A 16,805-nucleotide genomic window follows, 5' to 3' on the forward strand; every position below is an offset into this window, starting at 1 on the left:
AAGTGAAAGAATTCTGCTACCTAAGCCGTTCAATAAACCGTGACGGACAGAGCAAGATGAACACGAAAAACATAATAGCACTATCAAAAAGGGCATTCCTGCCCAAGAGAAGTACACTAGTATCAAACACAGGCCGTAATTTGAGGAAGACATTTCTGAAGCTCGACATTTTATAGCAGTGAGAAATGGACGAAGAGGAAACCAGAACACAAGAAAATCGAAGCCTTTGAGATGTGGTGCTACAGAAGATTGTTGAAAAGTAGGTAGACTAATAACGTAGGAATGAGAAGGTTCACCGCAGAATCGGGGAGACGGCAGCAAATGGAAAGCGCTGCCAATAAGAAGAACAGGGAATAAGGCGTAACTGCCATGGTACTAGAAGCAGTAGCAAAGCTGTAGACGAAGACAGAGACTGGAAAACATCCAGCAAATAATTCAGATGAAAAGGTAGGCACAGAAGAGAGATTGTTGGCGGGTCGTCTCAAACCAGTCAGAAGAATGAGGACCCAAACGAAATGAAAAAAGAAAGATTGCATGCGATGCTACAATATGTACTGGTTTGTCTCTGATCACCCGAAATCTTGCTGTCATGTTTTGTGTCGTATAAGTCCAGCTGAGGAACTCTTCGAAAATTCGGAGTGAATCGACCTCCTCAGGATGCTGCGTCCTACTGCGAGGCTTTGGCAAACCTAAGCAAGGCGTTCTTTCAAATTTTTGTTGTGTGAAGATGCAGCATGAACATACAGTGTTAGATCAGCTCTCACTTTGAAATAACCGATGTGAATCGCAATGGTTGAACATATAAAAAGTTAATATTTCTTCACTTTCACTACGTTTAGAATCTCTGAGACCTATTTGTGAATTTTCTGCACAATTCATCGAGAACAATAGTACCTGACGGTTGGGGAGCAGTGGATATAAACATATATAAATATCTTGTGGCATACTTGTTAAACGTTGGCAATAAAACATAATCGGTCGGTTTATGTTTGTGTGTGTGCTCATTTTGTTTATTTGGAAACAAATTTGGTAACTGAAACCGTAAATAATCTTTTGCCAATATACTTACTGAAGTGTTATCGTCAATGTCAGTGGAGTTATGTGTATTAAATAACAAAGCAATTCGTGAAAATGCAGTACTGGCTGTATTGGTATAGCCAGGCACCAATAAAATAATGTCAAGATTCCATTTCACTTCTCATTATCATTTACAGCTGTTGATCACCCTTTCGATTTACTTAATACTTACAAGGGTGTAGGTAAGGGTATAGGCCATACCCACTAGATCATGCGTTGTTGTCCGTTTCAGGTGTATACATTTCATCGTGACAAGAATCAGCTTATCCTAAGGCGCAATGGAAAGTCTCCTATACCACCTCCCTACGAGTTGTGCAATTTTTGACTTAATTGGTCTCATAATATAAAAATTCACATTACTGAAGCAAAGATAGTGAACAAACTCGACATTTGTGTCAACAAGTGTGAAAAACTTCGAACATATCATTTACTCTCTGCGTCTCTCAATAGGTCCCGGTGTGTTATACAATGGACGCCAATTATGTTTCCAACACTACTGCTCACCCAGTAACCGAAGGTTGTGAAAGTCGTCCAGCACTTACAAATAATATAATATTAACATTCAAAAGTAAACCATTGTATTGTTGATGGTTGTAGAAAGAAAAAATAATAACTTTATGAGGAAATGAATCAAAAAGAAAATTAAAACATAGAAATACTGCATTTACATACAATTGAAGTAAAGTTATGTTTTTGATAGACAGATTACAATTATTGTGTCTCTTTTACATGCTTGAAGGCGATGAGTGAGTTGAAAATAATTTGCTGCAGCATTAAAGAAGGAGGTCCACATTGCTAAAATGGCGTTGTTTCGTGTAAACTGCAATCTGTCACCTTCACGAAGGAATGCTGAAAAGAAAACGAAAAACATTCAGATGACAGTAAAAGGTGTAGTTAATATAGATTAAATAAAAACCGCTTAGTGTTCGCTACACTAGAATGTGCTAGTAATTTTCATGCACCTCAATAATCACTACCCCTTTTTCCTGCAGAAGTAAAGGTTCAAATGGCTCTGAGCACTATGGGACTTAATATCTAAGGTCATCAGTCCCCTAGAACTTAGAACTACTTAAACCTAACTAACCTAAGGATATCACACACATCCATGCCCGAGGCAGGATTCGAACCTGTGACCTCAGCGGTCGTGCGGTTCCAGACTGAAGCGCCTAGAACCACTCGGCCACACCGGCCGGCAGAAGTAAAGGAAAAATATCTTAAGCTGAATAAAAAACGTAAAATGGCCTAACAAAAGCCACATGGTTAAAAATGAGACAGCACTATTTTTTAACGTGGAAGTGCAAGATAGTGCCAAGTTTGTGAAAGTTACATTATTTAAAAAGGCTTATAAATAAACCTATAAAGGCTGAGGAGTGCACACAATGAGTCGATGCATGATTATTGCCTCTTTCATCAATGGTGACACCCACAACGATTTTATTGAGTCTAGAGCATGTTAGTATTATCTTCCACGGAGTCTTAGCCGGAAAACTTTCTGTCAATTCCGCATAGTTTCAGAGTTGATGTGTTATCATTCTTAATGTATGTTTTTAATATTTGAAAAACGTTGGGCTAGTTGTTACACTGGACTGGAAAATATAATTATAAAGAACGAATGACTAAGATCTTTGATATATTTGTCTTTCCTGTATTGGTGCTATCAGCGCAGTGATTTTGAGATTAATAACACTGAATAAAAGTAATTTATGTTTTGCCGTTTGCATTGTGTCTCATTATGACAAGGAGAACCTCCATTGGCCTTAAATATACACACAAGTACACAAGAGATTATGAAAATAAAGCATACTGCATAGAAGTCTAAATTAGTTCATATTTTAGGTCACCAGAAATGCATCGAGGTGAAAAGGACTAAGACAGAATTTAAATTGCTTACTTATACCCTCTTCTCTCTCTGTCTAGGTCTCTCTCTCTCTCTCTCTCTCTCTCTCTCGCGCGCGCACACACACACACACACACACACACACACACACACACACTCACACAAACATATTCTACAGTTACAATAGGGCCTCAGAACAAGCTGCACTGTAACTAGCCTAGGGCTTTCCTACTGATGTATACCAAAAACAAAAGTTGGATCATCATGTTTGAGAGGCCATGCTCGGCATATGAAACTATTTACTAACGTTTTGGCAGAAATGAGGGCGGTACATTCAGAGAGAAAAATTGACAACTGCATCGAAAGGCCGGCCGTTGCGGCCGATCGGTTCTAGGCGTTAAGTCCGGAACCGCGGTGCTGCTACAGTCGCAGTTTCGAATCCTGCCTCGGGCATGGATGTGTGTGATGTCCTTGGGTTAGTTAGGTTTAAGTAGTTCTAAATCTAGGGGACTGATGACCTCAGATGTTAAGTCCCATAGTGCTCAGAGCCATTTGAACCATTTGCATCGAAAGCTCAAAGTGTCCTGAGTTTACACGTACACTAGGAGCTGTGTATAGGTCACAACCATAGTTCATGTGACGCCTAATGCGTGATTATCTTTGGCCAGTGACACCATTGTCAATTACAAGTTAAAGAATCACTGTTCTCTTACAACCATAGGTATGAAACATAAGCAGTCTCATATACCGACCGCGGCATCCCAGTCTGGAAGCTGTGCTGACGTAAATGTTGGCCGTGGCAGCCTTTATCGCAGCATTAAAACACTAACTTATTTAGATCTGAAATTCACAAACGTCGAACACAGTGGATGCATACCTCGTTATTATGAGTCAGGGCTACACACTTTCGTGGAGCAGGAGCCACTCCTACCGTCGAAACTGCAGCGACAGACGTTACATTTGTCCTTGAAGGTCGTTCCTGGAGCGCAGTTTACCACTGCAATACAAGGTTAAAGGAGACACAGATAATTGCCTGTGAGAGCAATAAAGCAGGTTTTCCTCATTATGAAAAGATTTATCAGTTATCTTCTTTACTAAAGAACTAAAAATAGAAACACATTTGAATGCAATAGGTGTTTATTTACGTGTACGTCTATTTTAAAGTAGAAAACAGTTGCAGGAAGATTTTTGTAGGAGTTGCAACATCTATATCAACTGTAACAAGTCATAAATAGGACACCAGAAAAAACAAAATATAGAAAACGAGTAGAACATCAGAAGAGGCAGCAAGAACAATTGTTCAGAATGGAGAGAACAGAAGCTCAAAATGGAAAGAGGGAACAGAAGCTCAGACTGCACACGAAGAACAGAGTTTCTGAGTGGACAGAAGGAATAGAAGTTCACGATGGTCAGAAGGCACAGAAGCTCGGAATGGACAGAAATTACAGAACATGAGAATGGAGAAAAAGGACAGAAGCTGAGAATGGACAGAAAGCTCAGAAGCTGAGAGTGAGCAGGAAGTAAAGAGGCTGAGAATGGACAGAAAAAACAGAAGCTCAGAATGTAGAGAAAGAAAAGAACACCAGAATGGACAATATGGACAGAAACAGAGAATGGACTGGAAGAGCAGAAGATGACAGTTGACAGAAAGGACAGAAGATTAGAATCGACAGGAATAGCGTGATTCCAGAATGGAGAGAAATAGCCAGAGCTTCGAATGGGCCAAAAGATTGCAAGCTGCAGAAGGACAAAGAACAGAAGCACCAAAAAGCCAGAAAAAGGAGAAGCTCAGAATGGATAAAGAAACCTCGGAATTGACACAAAGAACAGAAGCACAGTATCGACAGAAGAAACCTCAGAATGGATAACGCGGGGAGTTACAATCGGCACTGATGTTTTCAAAGGAAACCATCCAAGATTTCGCCTTAAGATGCTGATAACACACCAAAAACTTAAACTTGCCTGGCCAGAAGAGGCTTTGGAAATAATTGTTGAAGAATGCAAGTCCGTAACACAAAAAGAAATATCTATAAATTCTGTACAATGAATAATCGTCATATTCCTTCATCCTCATTGTTGGAACGGTGTAATATCCCAGAGGTAGGAGATCAGAAGAACCACCTCGGATGACGTAGCTGGTAGGACACGCGAAATACAGGCGTGTTTGATTCAGTCTAATAGACCTCATTCTACTTTAACTATTAAGCCTTCCGCACATGGTGTGATTCGAAGGGAACGGAAGCGATGGGCGATCTAAATTGGTGACTGCCTCCCAAGTGGCTGGCAGCGCAGCTATATACTCAATGCTTTCCTGGAGTGACAAACAGGGGCTGCCATATGCGATCGTGCAGGAGATGGAGTACTGTTTATTGCATCTGAGCATCGATTGCAACATTCTGCTTGCAGAGTACAGAGTCAGGAATTCGTGGTGCTCTCTTATTATTACACACAAATGAGAAAACGAAGAAAATTCTGGGTTCATCCATACATCCACTGAAACATACGCTTAACGCTGTTTATGTCAGCCAAGCACCTGCAACAAGCAGATTCGAAATTCCTTGCTTTTCAGAGGATCACTAGTTTTCCCTGCTGGCTTCACCCACATAAGTGTTTAGACACATCTACTAAACACACCGCTTCCTCCTCTCTCTTTGTCCATTTCTTCCTGTCTCTGCCTGTTTATTTCCTTCTCCCTACTCTCTCTGTCTCTTCATCTTCTCTGCCCCCTATCTTTGCCAATTTCCTTTATCCCCTCTCTTGGACCATAACTTCCTTCTCCTCCCTCTGACCATATCCTCCTCAGCACTCCTCCAACCATCTCCACCTCGTCCTCTTTCTTTCCCATTGCCCGCTACCCTCTACATGTTCCACCTGCCTCATACATCTTCCTATCCTTCCCTCTCTCTATCCATTTCCTTCTCTCCAGCACTCTGTCAATCCCCTCATCTATCCATATCAGCATGATCTCTGCCTTGCACATTAGCATGCATATTACCTTTTGTTGCTCCGCCACCAAAAATTAATCTATATTAAAAAATGTAACTTTTCATGTAATTCAAAATAAATTGATCTATTAAAGTTTAATATTCAAAAATTAAATTATAAAATTTTAAGAGCCCCAATTTAGGTCCTTAAAAAAGGAATGAAAAAATCTAAAATTCATTCAAATTCAGTAACATGAATCAAACAACCTTTAATTTGTTTTTTTACTGTGTTAAATGAAATTCAATTCAGAAATTTTCTCTAATTCTTCATTGTCTTCTGAAAAGATTTTAGTACAATGACCTGGAAGAGTAATTTTAAATTTATCATGTAAAAGTAATGAACCTTTTTCATCAGATTTAGTTGTCAAATTTTCAGCTTTTGAAATATTGTAAGATTTATGTTTTTTCAGCTCTGATACTTTAGTGAACACTTCTGCACAGCCATTACTATAACTGTTAGTTTCACATACTAGATATTTAATGATATAAATTCTGTTCATTATGTTTTAGTTTTATTTGTAAAGAAAAGGATTTAAATTTTCATAAATTAAATCATTTAATGGGAAAAATTCGTTTCCCTTAGACGACTTACTTTATGAAAATCTAAAATTTTTAACATTTAATCTTCTCTATTTTTCCAAAAATATTTCTACAGCAAATTTGGTAGAATTTAATAATCTGCAATATCTAGTTCAATTTTTCTTTTTCCATGTTATTCAGCAAATTCAATTGTTTGTAGTTCAAAGAAAGATATTGGAGTTTTTGGATCTTTCAGTCTTTCTTGTTCTAGTTCAAGTGAATATACTGGCTCATATTTAACAACAAGAACACGAATTTCTATAATTTTTACAACAATTTTACCTTCTTTTGATAGTGTACAATGATCATGATCAGTAGTCCAATGAAGAATAAAATCATTTTGATCTTTCACTGTAATTTTTGAAAAATCCACCAGATAATTCTAAAGGATAAATTATTTCATTTTGCTTGATTTTAATTTTCACCATTGTTAAGATAATGAAATTGAATATTGAAATCAGTTGGTAGGGAAGAAGTTAATCGAATAAGAGTTGATGAAGAAATAAATGGTTCTATTCTTGATAAAAAATTGTTTCCCATTTAATTGTCTAATAGCTGATTTACCAACAAATTATGAAAAACCTGTTCCATTTGTGTGAGTAACATCAAGTAGCATACCGAGTTGTGAGCAATAAGGATGAATCCCTCCAATATATATACTACTTTCTGTTTTTTGTTAGGAAGATTTAAATTATTTTTTGTTTTCTCATTAATGAGAAATGAGTAAAATTGATAACTCTCGATAATGATAATGATTTATTAAGGGAAAACATATTAATTAATTTCTAAAACAACTGTTACATAAACACATTAAAGTCAATGAAATTATCATTTTCATCTGGTATAGATATTTCTAAATTCTGATAGCATCAATAATTGGAATATTTACAGGATGGTTTGGTTCATAAATTATTGGTCCTCAAAATTTAACATTTGGTTTGAATGAAGACATAATATTAGTTTGTCTATGAAAAAGACCATTGTGTTTAACAAACATTCCATTAGATAGATTAAAGTTTAAATTTATTAATTCAAATGAAATAATTTAAGGAACATTGTTAGTATCAGTTTTTTCATTAACTTCAATAATTTGGTTATTAAATTGTAAAACTTGCCCAATACTATCTTCTTTATCAATGAATAGTTTAGCATCACTTTCAATAACAACTGATGTTATGTCCCATAGTGCTCAGAGCTATTTGAACCATTTGCAATAAAAACTGTATTTAAAACTTTATTTTCGTTAACCTATACATTAGATTTTACGATTGAAGAAAATTTTCTAAATTTTTCAAACTTTGCTGACCAAATATCTATTGTTTCTTAGTAAGTATATAATTTATTATTTTTTTGATAAATTGCATATTTCTCCAGCACAGCCAAGTTATTATTTTTCATTGTGATATTGGGAGTGAAAGGAGTTGAATAGAAATTGACTAGTGAAACACTTTTATAATTTACCTTTCACTGAAGTGAATTAATCTAGTCTTCCATATTAACAACAATTGTGAAAATAAATGACATATTGGGAACCAAAAATAAGAATTCTAGAAAAGAAATTTAAAAAAACCGTGGAAAACATATGCCACATTGTATTCTACGTGCAACCATAGAACCAAGCGGTTGTGAAAAAACAATATTAATGATTGAGAATGGTATTTCAGCTCTAGAATGCTTAAATTGGAAGAAAATTAATCATTTGTATGATTATTCTAGAAGTTTAGATCAACCAAAATACCAAAAAGTTATAAAAAGTTGTGATATTATTGAGGAAGAAAATAATGAAACTATGGTTACTTTTATTGAAAATAATGATGTAATTATTGTGATAGACGAATGTGCAGATAATTCAACTGTAATTTTTGATGTTTCATGCTTCAAAATTTAAATGTATATGTATATGCATATGCTGACAGCATAGCCGTACATTCAACAGATATACAGAAGCTGCAGAAAATCATTGAGAAAATAGACAAATGGTGCAGTGAACACAAACTACACGTAAACACAAGAGATTCAGTAATGGTGATTTTCAGAAAAGGAGTCAAAACACCCAAGAATGCGAAAATCAACATCAGAGGACAAAAAATAAAACTCTCTTCAGACTTTCAATACCTAAGTGTGACTTTGCCACCAACAGCCAAATGCTTCACAAAACATACAACAGAACGCACAGCCCAAGCAATAATAGCAATACAGGACATAAAAAACATCTGCCTACTCAGTGGAGAAACGGCCATGAAATTATTCGGTCCAAAAATCTTGCCAATCCTGGCCTATGGGATGGAGGCTATATGGGACTGAAACTTCCTGGAAGATCAAAACTGAGTGCTCGACCGAGACTCGAACTTGGGACCTTTGCCTTTCGCGGGCAAGTGCTCTACCAACCAAGCTAGCGAAGCACGACTCACGCCCGGTACTCACAGCTTTACTTCTGCCAGTATCTCGTCAGAATAATCATTTAATATCTAGAATATTCATTTCAATATAAATTGATAATTTGGATGATTACTTTTACTTTTTTCATGAGAACTTTTACTAGGTTTCCTGAAAAAAAACAGTGGTACATTAATAATCTGTGTATGAAAGACAAATGATGTATTACTTGGATCTATTATTATTTTGAGACTTATTTCGTCTATTTCTAACATGTTCTTTTTGTTTTTCTAAAAACTTGACTATTAATTAACTTGTAGAAATTTTTTTTATTTTCGTTAGCTGCATTTTTTCTCATTTCCATGTTAAAATCTATGTTGATCTTCAAGTAATCTGATTGTTCTGTAAATTTTCCTTAATTTTTATCCAAGAACTAAACATTCTTTAAGATTTCTATAATGTACAACATATTTTTCATATGATTTAATGTTGTTAATCATTTATTTCCTTCCTCTTGTGTTAATAGTGAATCTTTATGTAAATCAAGTAATTTTCAATATTTCAATCAACTTCTAAAATACGACCATATTTATTATCATTTGGAATTGTAAGTATTTCTTGAGGATTTGGCTGCAACAAACTGAAATTTTTAAATGGTAAAAACAGACTTTGCCCAACCATAAATATTATATACACCTGAAGTATGCAATGTAATTTGATTGTTTTCTTGGTAAAAATTTTTCATATATTTATTATTTGATTTAGCATATCTTTTAATACCTTGTGAAATCCCACCTCAAACTCGTTTCTCAAGAAATAAATCTAATTCAATTTTTGTAACTTTTTACAACAATCCCATGATGATCCTGGAGCTGTAAAATATTAAGATGGATGCAGCTTATAAATTTCTCTCAAATTTTCAAAAATATTTGCTAAAATTAAAAGATCAGCTTTATTATATAATTTTGTATATTCATAAAAAATTTTACGTTAAATTTTTCTAAAACTGCTTTTGCCCATTTAGTAGATTCATCACGAATACCGTCTTTATTAAGGCTCAAATTAAATCATTCTTTTTTGGGTAGTTAAGTTTCTTAAAATTTTTCTTCAGCATCCACATTGTTTGTGAGGATATACTAATTTTTTAGTCGTTAAATCTGACTGATCAGCTTCAAAATATTTAGATGTTTTCCTAAATTGTTCTTCTGTAAGAGCTGAAGATGATTTGTCAATACTTGAGGATATAAATTTAAAAACATTTAAACAATTAATGTTAACCCATGTTCAACATATTTACTAAAAGAAATATTTGTGCTCATTATTTGGAATAGCATCATTGCCTTTATTATCTATTGCTAATTCTTTGATGAACAAATGATTATAGAAATTTGTTAAATTATGAATGTAAGGATTTTGATAGGATTACAATGTTCATGTGCACCTCCTCAATATTAACCTGTTAAATGACAATGACTTTTACTTCCTTTTCTCCTTTAATAAATATTTTCTACATGTATTTTAGCAATTTCTCTAGATTCTCCTGCCAAAAATTTAGTGAACCTTTTTTGCTGCATCTTTACTAGGGATTAGAAGAGAATTTTTATAATCACCATTAGAATGTTTAGTATAGTAACAGAATTAAAACATCAAAGGTTTTCGATATTTTGTAATGTAAGAATTTTCAGGATTTGTTGAAAAGTGCTAATATCCTTTAAGAAACATTCTAAATTAGGTGAAATTGGAAAAGGTAGTCTTCAGTATGATTACATTTTTCAAATTAAATTTTCTGATCTTTTACAGACATATTTAAGTTAACTTCTTTATGTTCTTTGCATTCGTTGTCATGATTGTCTAATGTTTCTTGTGAATAAAAATACCTTAAACAATGATCACAAAGATAAATTTGATGACCATTACTAGATGCTTTGAACTAACTAATCTAGAGAGATTTTTATCCAACAATAATGTGAATGATTTCATCTTTAATTAAAACCAGATTGACTTTTTTGTTTATTTTTTAAATGGTGAAGATAATATGCAATAATACTTTCACCTTTTTCATTGCTTTCATATGCATAAAAATTCTTTGAAATATTTGATTTCTTTTCAAATTTTGTAAAATGGGTTAACTGAACAGGAAAATTAAGTTTCTTGTTTCCAAAAATTGCTTTCATATGCATAAAAATTCTTTGAAATATTTGATTTCTTTTCAAATTTTGTAAAATGGGTTAACTGAACAGGAAAATTAAGTTTCTTGTTTCCAAAAATTTCATCTAATTGTAATCCAGTATTCTAATAATTATCAACTCTTTCTGAACTTTTATCTACATGATATAATGAAGATTTTATTTTTACATTAATTACTGCTTTTTTATCTTTAATTTTAATCGATAAAAGAAGAACAATAAATTGAATTGTGTCTATTAACATTTAACTGCATACTACCTACACAAAATCAAGAACAGCCAGATTTTTTCATTTTCATTTTTTCTCTATCAGTTAATTCGTTGAATTTTAATAATAATTTTCAAAATCTGGTGTTCTAAATAAAACTTGATTAGTTGTTTTGAAATTGAATTCCTTTTTTTCCTCTTCTCTTTTTAAATTAGAATAAAATTTCATGTTAGCTTTAATGCACTTCTTTGTATTATAATATTCTTTAATTTGGTAATAATTTCTTCTCTAATTTGATTAAAAGATTCTTGTGGTTCAACAACATTATCATTATTTTTAATTTTAATTTTATAAACCCTCAAAAATCATTCAGTCTGCCCTAATGTACAATCCGAAATGGAGAGCACAGAAATGGTTCGACGAAGAATGTTGTGGAAAAGGAAAAATCACTCTCCAGGCACTACAAATAGCAAAATCCAGCCAGAGGCCAGAGGATGTAAGATCCTACAGCCCAATCAGAAACGAATACAAAAATCTTCTGAAGACTAAACAAAAGGAATACATGGAACAGGAAGCAATCAATATGGTGGAGGAAGCCAGAAAGGACCCATACTTAGCACTGAGGCCACGAAAAGCTCAGAGCAGTGAACGAATTGACATAACGGTTTGGGAAGAACATTTCAGGAACACTCGCAACGTAGATAAAACCAACACCGCATTTGAACCGATTACTATGAAGACAGACCTAGAGGAAACCAACCCTTTCATGACAGAAGAGGTACGGGAGATAATAACATCTCTAAAACACAATATGCCTCCAGGCCCCAATGCAATATGTCATGAACAAATCAAAGGTTCAGCTAGCCTACTAGTCCAACCAATAGCAGATATACTAAACTTATGTTTACAAGAGGGCAACATACCAGAAATGTGGAGGATGTCGACAGTTAAGATCCTGTTTAAGGGAAAGGCAACAAAATGGATCTAAACTCATACAGGGGAATTGCCCAGGAAAAATGCACATTGAAGGTACTAAGAAGTGTTATCACAAAGCGATTTTCTGAGGAAGTAGTCCAGAAAATCCCAGAAGAACAATTCGGATTCCAGAAAGGCAGGAAAATGCTACACGCCGTTAGCAACTTAATCGATTACGTAGAGGACGCCTTAAGACATCCCCAAGGAAAATTCCACGCCGTCATCATAGATTACACCAAGGCCTTCGATACACTAAACAGGCGCATGCTAATCTCAAAACTAGAATCAATAAAAGGGAAAGATAAACTTCCAACGTTGATCCATATCATGCTGACAGCCAACTTCATTCAAATCACAGACGACGTAAGCACGTCGAAAATATAACACAAACGAACGTCATATTGCATGGGGACCCACTAAGTCCTTTACTTTTCAATATTGCCGCAAACGATGTTGTACATATGATAAGACAACAAGCAAAGGACGTCAATATCTACCTATATTCGGACTACATGGTCATCCGATCGAAAAGAGCAACGAACCAACTCGAGAAGTGGGTGCAGGAGAACAAAATGGAAATTAACACAGGAAAAACGGTAGGTACGCTGCAGAGGACAAAATATATCCTACGATGGAACCTCTTATGACAGTCAATAACTTCAAATATCTGGGACTCACTCTGCAAACCACTGCAAGATCATATTGAGAATATATTCAAAATCTCGAGCAGCAGCTGCCACAAAAGCCATGTTTCGCTTCAAGGCAATATCCAGACTGCCACTGAAAACAGTCATGGCCTTGTTCGCTGCTAAAATAGTACCTATCGCAACCTATGGAATAGATCTCATTTGGGAAAAGTTGAGTCTAAAAGACCTAAGGACTCTGGAAACAGTTTAATTACGCTTCTTGAAAGCCACCCTACATGTTTCAAAACACACAAAGTCGAGGCTAGTATTCGAACTCTCCAGGGAACATTTTATCATAGAGGAACTACAATGAGGCTCCCATCCAACGAAAACTTGAATAAACCCCTACATGAAAGAGAGAAGAAGAGAAGGGAAATGTTTCTGGACTTTTATACAACAGAATCCATGGCAAATATATCCTGCACCAACACAAATCAAGAACTCCAACACCTGGTGAACTCAATAGCAGTTAATGGATACCACAACAAAATATACAAGACAAAGAGTTTCCACGACCCTGGCAGCGACTGTGTGTGTAAATTGAGCGACCAAGCCCATGATTGTTACCATGTGACCAGCTGTAAATAACGATGGTTGCACTCTGTAAATAATAAACAATGCGAACACTGAAATATGACAAACAAGGTGTGATATCGCAAAGCTATGTAATTTATGTAACTTATGCAGAACTCGTGCATATTTATGCCAATAATTCATTTAAACGCTCTTATCGAAAGATCTCAAAGTAAAATTAATAATAACTATAACGATTTGAGAAAAATAATGCCTTTAAATATTCTCTGCAAAATCTTTATAACGAAAAATTTAAATATTGTTCTAAATTTCATAAATAACAATTAATCGATCTTATCAGTAGATCTGTGAAGAATATTAATAATAATGATAATGAGAATTATTTTCAAAAGCTTCTAGTAGATAAAACTCAAGAAATTAAGCAAAAAAATTATCAGAAAAATTTACCAGGTTTTAGTTTTCTAGTTGATGAACATTTCTTCAAATCACCTAAACGGATTTATAGAAACTCTTCTGCTTTTAAATCAATTCAATGTCGTTTCCGTTTATGTGGTTCTCAAATTATTTCCATTCCTCTGTCTTCTGACTTGCTATGTTGTTATTTAGCTGCTGTGAGGCTTTAGTTGTTTTACACTGCTCTCCACGTTTGGGAACCGAAAGTTGGCCACGACTGGGCAGTATTTCTTTGCAGGTGTTTCATCTGCTTTGTGACATACTTTATAATTATTTACCATGATATTGGATCCTTTGAAGAATGTTACGTCTATGGTGCTACAACCTGCATGTACGAAGTATGTTCATTCGTCAGCCTTGTTGACCAGGGTGAATCATTCCTCTGTCATCATTTCTACCAGCTCGTTTGTTCTATGACTAATGGCGTCTAATCTGCAGTTGAGATCTCTGGCTACAATGATGTTCCATCCTGGCCTCGAGTGTCTTAAGGCGGTCATAATGGCTACTAATTTGTCTTGTATTGGCGGTAGTGGTTCTACATACATGGCTATTAACGAGAGGTTTTTGAAATTCATCACGAGCATGTCTTGATCCTGGTGTATGCTTAGTAATGTTCCCATTTTTGGCTTGAAGAAGCAGGAAATTCCTTGTTTTGGCCATCCTCTTCGTCCTTGTGTTGCTGGTGTATGTTGTGAGTAGAATCCGTTTATTTTCAGGGATTTAGTTGTCAGAGTTTCTACGAGGATTAATATGTCTTGTGCGTGCAGAAAATTGTTGTTTGCTAGTGCTAGGGCGATCTTTAGCCGTTCCACTTTCCATAGAAGCATACTAAGCTGGGAGTCTGGTTCTTGTCCCCTGGGAGCGTAAAAGACGGTAGCATCTTATGACGACTTCCTCTGGCCATGCGTTCGCTGTGGTGACTTTTATTAGCTCTTGCATAGGAATCACCACTTTGAAGGCCTTGAGTGTGCCTCTTGATTGAAGTTCTTCGCATTCTACTATATTGGGTACATGAATGCTGGTGAGGTGTTTTCTAACCGCTTCTTCGGTTGTGCTGTGGTGTAATTTTCCTATGTATAACCAAGTCTGCAGTTTGTAGTTGATCCGTTTTCATTGCTAGTTTCCTGCTTGTGGTTCCATTGCTGTCCGATAGACATTTGTAGTGGCTTGTTGTTGGTAGTAGCTTCCTCTGCTGAGCTGGTAGATGCCGTTACTTGTCCCATAGATTGACTGTCATCTCCCTCAGTACTCGCTGTTTCCTCTGTTTCAGCCTCACTTTGAGATACATTTTTTGCCTTAATTGAATCATACAGGGTACATTGTAGTTCCTTAAAAAGGTTTCTAATGCTACTTACCACTTTATGATTCCTACTTCTTCAGATATCCACCTTCTTGAGCGATATTAACTAAACATTCCAGAGCACATACGAAACACATTCTAGTTTCCTCCGCGTTTATTAAGCTTAGATTTTTTTTAATTTTTTCAGTTTACAGATTTTAGGAAGCTCCCTTAAAGATTTTTTGTTAAATTCATTATCATTAGCATTGTTATTAATATTGTCAATAGAATGCGCTATAATATGGATTAATTTTTCTTTATTAGGTTTGGAATAATTCTTTAAATTTTTTTTATTTTACAAACTGGTCGAAGTTCTTTTATATTTTTATATTTTAGTTCTCTCTTGTGCATTTCTTTCTTTGTTTCTTTCTTATTAAAATAATCGATAAGTTCCAGCAGATCTGTTACATTTCTTTAGTATAATATTTTAAATCATTGTAACTTAATCCATATTTTCCTTCACCATAATTTTCTATGTTTTCACATTTGCTTTTCATTTATTTACATAGAAAATACTATAGATTTTCAAAATTAAAACGTTTATGGTTGAAATGTACCTCTGAGTTTTCTAACTTAAATTTCAATCGATGTTATTGATAGACAAGTTTCGACAGATCTTATTTATAGAGAGAAAAATTTATTGGATTGTTATTTTTCAAATATATCGAAATTTTCTTTTGTGGGTATAGACTGATGATATTTGATAGTTCTCATTTACAAAGAATAAAATTTATTAGATTTTTAAATTTTAAATGAGAATTTCGTTTTGCCATTGTAGACAGATGAAGTTTAGTGGCTCTTATTTATAATGAATAAAATTTCTTAGACATTAAGTTTTAAAATGACAATTTCGTTTTTTGGGTATGGATAAATATTTGAAACTTCCTGGCAGATTAAAACTGTGTGCCGAACCAAGACTCAACCTCGGGACCTTTGCCTTTCATGGGCAAGTACTCTACCAACTGGGCTACCCAAACACGACTCATGACCCGTCCTCACAGCTTCAATTCTGCCAGTACCTCGTCTCCTACCTTCTAAACTTTGGAAGCACGGCTCACGACCCATCCTCACAGCTTGAATTCTGCCAGTACCTCGTGTGCTACCTTGCAAACTGTGGAAGGTAGAAGACGAGGTACTGGCAGAATTGAAGCCGTGAGGACGGGTCTTGAGTCATGCTTGGGTAGCTCAGTTGGTAGAGCACTTGCCCGCGAAAGGCAAAGGTTCCGAGTTCGAGTCTCGGTCCAACACACAGTTTTAATCTGCCAGGAAATTTCATATCAGCGCACACTCTGCTGTAGAGTGAAAATCTCATTCTGGAGATAAATACACTCCTGGAAATGGAAAAAAGAACACATTGACACCGGTGTGTCAGACCCACCATACTTGCTCCGGACACTGCGAGAGGGCTGTACAAGCAATGATCACACGCACAGCACAGCGGACACACCAGGAACCGCGGTGTTGGCCGTCGAATGGCGCTAGCTGCGCAGCATTTGTGCACCGCCGCCGTCAGTGTCAGCCAGTTTACCGTGGCATACGGAGCTCCATCGCAGTCTTTAACACTGGTAGCA

The 16,805-nt window shown here is 35.4% G+C and overlaps 1 protein-coding gene across 1 annotated transcript in view; it reads right to left on the reverse strand.

The window, feature by feature from the left end:
• Positions 1-1,899: 1,899 nt before the first annotated feature.
• The window catches only part of LOC126203308 (serine protease inhibitor I/II-like), a 213,944-nt gene continuing 199,038 nt past the window's right edge, over positions 1,900-16,805 (reverse strand). The window contains exon 5 of the mRNA XM_049937573.1: positions 1,900-1,926. The gene's annotated coding sequence lies outside the window, so the exon portion shown is untranslated. The remainder of the gene's footprint in view (positions 1,927-16,805) is intronic.

Source organism: Schistocerca nitens, chromosome 9, assembly GCF_023898315.1.
Source record: "Schistocerca nitens isolate TAMUIC-IGC-003100 chromosome 9, iqSchNite1.1, whole genome shotgun sequence".
NCBI lineage: Eukaryota > Metazoa > Arthropoda > Insecta > Orthoptera > Acrididae > Schistocerca > Schistocerca nitens.